Genomic DNA, 4,825 nt, shown 5'->3' on the forward strand with positions numbered 1-4,825 from the left:
CGTCTAGGACCGCCCCCACCCCTCCCTAGACCCCCTTCCCTCCCCAGCTGCCAAGGCTGTTAGGTTTAGCCGTTTAAATTTGGCTGTGGTCGGACCCCTGCCCTAGAGCGCGATCCCGTGCCGAGACCAGAGTCCAGCAGCCCAGAGGATTCGGGGGGCGAAGGGGCTGCCGGTCGGTCGCCTGACCCGCAAGTCCACCCGGCAGTCTTCTCCCCTCCCCGCGCTGCCGCCTTCCCCAAGAGGGGAGACCCACCCCCGTCATCCCGCCGCTGAGACGCCGGCCACTCGCCTGCTGGGGCGCCCTGGCTCCCCTCCGCCGCCGCACCTTCGGTCCGGCCGTGGTGGGGGCTGCTGAGGTGATCTCTAGCTGCCCGCCCGCCTCCCCCACCCGGGGCGCCGCTGTCTCGTCTCCAGAGCGCGCCCTGCTCCCGCCCCGGCCGCCGCTGCCGCCGCGGTTTAACAGTCAGCCAGATGCCCGCAGCTCCGTGCGGCTCGGGGGGACGGAACCCTGCTGCGGTCTGGGATCAGTGGGCGGGGCCTGGCGCCGGCCAATGGCAACGGGGGAGGGGCAGCGCCATGCAAATAAAGCGGGTGACGGGGAAACCCCGGCAGGGGGTGGGGCCTGCGGAAGCGGCTCGGAGTGTTCTGGAAGTGGCAGCACAACGCCCTTAACTCTGGTGCAGGGCTTACCTCGGCTCCCTCGGGCGGGTTCCACGCATCTCCCGCTTCCTCCTTTCTCTTTCCCAGTGCCAGCCCGGGGGAAAGGGAAAAAAAAAAAAAAACACGGCCGGCAGACTTTCCACCCCTGGTTTGCTATTTTGTGCCTCCGTGACAGGAAAACAAAATGCTGGAGAAAAATCAGTCGACTTCACTCCCTGCCGCCCGCGCCGGGGCCTCGACTACTCTGGGCGTTTGCGGCTTTCGCCCGCCGTTCCAAGGACGAGTTTTAAGAGATTTCTCACAATTGTCAAGTCCGCAAGTCTCCGTGCGTTTGCTTTTATTTGGGCCGTGCGCTCAAATCCACTCATAATTCTTTCTGACCTCACCTGAAGTAGGTGACAAATTTGCCTTGGATCCAATAGGGTGGTTTTATGATTTAAAAAAACACCAGAGAAAGCATTTTTAAGTCTCTACAAATCTGGTTTGAATGGCGCTGGACTTCCCTCTGTAGTAACACTGTCAAATAAATAAACGGAGTTTATGTGGCGATAGTTGGCCAGCGACACCCAAAAACACTTCTGAGCGTCTCGCACCTGGCCCCGCGCTCCACTCACCACAAAACAAACCTGCACCCGGGCACTTCCCCAGCCGCGAACTAGATTTTTTTTAAAACTGAACTCTAAATGTAGCTTCTTGGATGTTGTATCACAGCCTTTCCTAAGCACCTAATTTACGCATGAAATGATTTAAGGAACGAAGAGCAATAGGCTTTTTAAGCCAGAAGGATGATTGCCATTATTTTAACCTTATCAATTGGGTAAGATCCCTGGGGCGGGAGAGGGGAGAAATCCAAGGAACTGCAGTCATAACAAAGCGTAATCCGTAACATAGATAACTGGAATTGCAAAATTAGCTACTTGTTCCTGGTTCTTCTAGTAGTTTGTGATATTACTGAAATAATTTTTATGACCAGCTGCATTTATTGGAGATAATTTTTTAAAAATTACTGAATAATTGCACCTCAATATGGGGCAAGGGAAGAATTTTAGGAAATTGATTTACTTTCATTGTAATAAAAATTGTAAGCTAATGATGTGTTGTGAAAAATAATTAAATCAGCAAGTATTTATTGGATATTTACCATATTCAAAGGACTGTCCTAGTCCCTGGGGACAGAAATGCAAAAATGAATAAAGAATTTTTTAAAGTTTTGTTTTTTTAATTAACAGTTCGAGACGTCTAATAAGCATGTGTTAAGATAGATCAAAGGAAGATTCTGGATTTGAGTTGGATGTTTAAAATAGAGAGGGGAGGAAGGCATCAATAGTTCAGGAGATAGTGTCCTTGGGTGATTTGAGGAGATATTTTGTGAATATTTGGGGGGTAGAAAAGTACACTGTCAACTAGATTGAGTAAATCTTGAATGACAGGAATTCACATTTTAACCTGAGGGAACTGTAGAGACATCAAATCATTTGATGGTACAGTTTTCTCCTGTGAAATAATTTTTTGTTACCAAACAAAATATATATTTGTCAAATGTTTATTGAACACATGTTTTGTGATGGCTAATAAAGATATATTAGTAAACAAATTCCCTGTCCTCATGGAGCTTATAGGGTATGACAAAGGTATTAAGTTTTGTAATTACACAAATAGTAATTCATACAGCATTTCTACATATATTTTCTAATTTGATCATCACATAGCCATGGGAGGTAGGCTGTTTCCAATACTCTAGATTAATTTTTTTTTTTTTTTTTTTTTTTTTGAGATGGAGTTTCACACTGTCGCCCAGGCTGGAGTGTAGTGGCGCCATCTCAGCTGACTGCAAGCTCCGCCTCCCGGGTTCACGCTTTTCTCCTGCCTCAGCCTCCTGAGTAGCTGGGACTGCAGGTGCCCTCCACCATGCCTGGGTTTTTTTTTTTTTTTTTTTTTTTTTGTATTCGTAGTAGAGACGGAGTTTCACCGTGTTAACCAGGATGCTCTAGATCTCCTGACCTGGTGATCCGCCCACCTTGTCCTCCCAAAGTGCTGGGATTACAGGTGTGAGCCACTGCACCCGGCCACTCCAGATTAATTCTTTTATCTTCCAGTCAGCCCTGCTGCTTGCCAAATGTTACAGACCTTAAATAAATATTTCAATCTATCAAGCTGTCATACATGTACATTTTCCCTATTCCTTTTATATTCAGTTTAATAGGAATGTGGAGAGATGATTAACAAAATAATATGGGTTTGATATAAAATATATAGGAAAGCACAAAGAAGAAAACCACAATCATGTGCAAAGCCTGCTGTATTTTATATGTATGACACTGTGCATACTGTTTTTTATTCCATTTAGCTACATATTAAGCACACTATCCCTTGACACTGAATATTGTTCTAAAGCATGATTTTATTATATGTAGCATACACATGCCAGTTTTCCAGGCACTATAGAATATCAGTTCTCCTTATTACAAAAATTGACATACTGAATCATTTGTCAAATTATTTTCTGTATTACTCAGCAACAGCCTGAAAAGTGCATGTAGCTAATATTTTTTTTAAATCAAGGACATATTATTTAGAAGGTACATTAAAAGCATTCTGATTTCCAAGAAAAAAATATAACAGTGGTAAGAATAGAACACTTTAAAATCCAGCAAGAACAAGGAGAAGTAAAGGGCACCATTCTTGCTGACATAATAATTACCTATCTGGAAGCTTGTAAAAATGTCCAGGTAAGCAGTATTACAATGATTTCATGAGATAAACTTCTCTCTTCAACACTGGTTTTTATTCAGTCATTCCTTTCACTCAAGAAACATTCATGCAACACTTAGTATAGCTGACGCTGTGATAAATGCTAGAGATAAAGGAGAAAGATCAATCTTTAATTTCAAGCAACTCACAACCAAGAAGAGGCTTTTCTATCCCCCTTCGTAACTTTTTCTCCATAGCACTTATCACCATCTAATGTAACATAGATTTTGATTTTTTTACTTTTGTTGTCTATCACCCTAAATTAGACCATAAGCTCCATGAAGTCAGGCACTTTTGCTGGTTTGCTCATTGCTGTATCCCCAGAGCCTAGGACAGGGCCTGACACATGTGGATTCTCAACGCATATTTATTGACTGGATAAATTAATTTTCACATCCCGCAAAGTGAATGTTATATTCATTTTCCAGGTAAAAAAAAAAATATATGAAACTCAGTGAGATTAGTGTTCCTAGATTCTTACGCTAATAAATGGCCCATTTTGAAGACAGACCTGACTGGCTCCAAAGCCACAGTTCTTTCCTCACTACCTCTCACAGAACAGAAAGCTGTTCTGTTCTGTTCTGTCCTGTCCTGTCCTGTCCTGTCCTGTCCTGTCCTGTCCTATGGGAGCTTGTACTATTTATTTCTCTATATTTCTATGCCCTGAGAAACTGTCCCCCACTGTTATATTTCAGTATATTTAATTCTTTTTGTATGATCAGGTTTAGAAAGGGAAACAGAAGACCGGGCGCGGTGGCTCACGCCTGTAATCCCAGCACTTTGGGAGGCCGAGGCGGGCGGATCACGAGGTCAGGAGATCGAGACCATCCTGGCTAACACGGTGAAACCTCGTCTCTACTAAAAATACAAAAAACTAGCCGGGCGTGGTGGCGGGCGCCTGTAGTCCCAGCTACTCGGAGGCTGAGGCAGGAGAATGGCGAGAACCCGGGAGGCGGAGCTTGCAGTGAGCCAAGATCACGCCACTGCACTCCAGCCTGAGCCACACAGTGAGACTCCATCTCAAAAAAAAAAAAAAAAAAAAAAAAAAAAAAAAAAAAAAAAAAAAAGAAAGGGAAACAGAAGAAGCAGAAGGGTTAAACATTATAATCCCTACTCAGGACAGATTTAGCTTTAACCAGTATCTATAGACAAGCAAAGGGTAGAGGTAGGTAGCAAGACCTATAAGAATCTTCAAACCAGGGCTAAGTACAACAGAGAACAGAACTGGCCCATGACTACAGGGGAACAAAATGACTCCCTGTGTATACGAATATCCATGGCACTTTTATTCACAACAGCCTCAAACTGGAAATAGCCCTAAGATCCATCACCTTTGAAAGGATAAAGAGCTGGGCACAGTGACTCACACCTGTAATCCCAACACTTTGGGAGGCCGAGGTGGGCAGATCACCCG

General features: G+C 44.6%; 1 protein-coding gene across 4 annotated transcripts in view; it reads right to left on the bottom strand.

Annotated features, from left to right (window-relative positions):
- Positions 1–489, bottom strand: part of KANSL1L (KAT8 regulatory NSL complex subunit 1 like) — a 150,280-nt gene extending 149,791 nt beyond the window's left edge. For 2 of the 4 annotated variants that reach the window (XM_017889361.1, XM_017889356.1), the window contains exon 1: positions 290–489. The gene's annotated coding sequence lies outside the window, so the exon portion shown is untranslated. Of the gene's footprint in view, positions 1–253 lie in introns of all 4 variants that reach the window. The other 2 variants (XM_017889358.1, XM_017889357.1) reach the window with 2 other exon arrangements.
- Between the last annotated feature and the right edge of the window lie 4,336 nt (positions 490–4,825).

The sequence above is a fragment of the Rhinopithecus bieti genome, unplaced genomic scaffold, assembly GCF_001698545.2.
Source record: "Rhinopithecus bieti isolate Rb0 unplaced genomic scaffold, ASM169854v2 scaffold_17939, whole genome shotgun sequence".
Taxonomy (NCBI): Eukaryota; Metazoa; Chordata; class Mammalia; order Primates; family Cercopithecidae; genus Rhinopithecus; species Rhinopithecus bieti.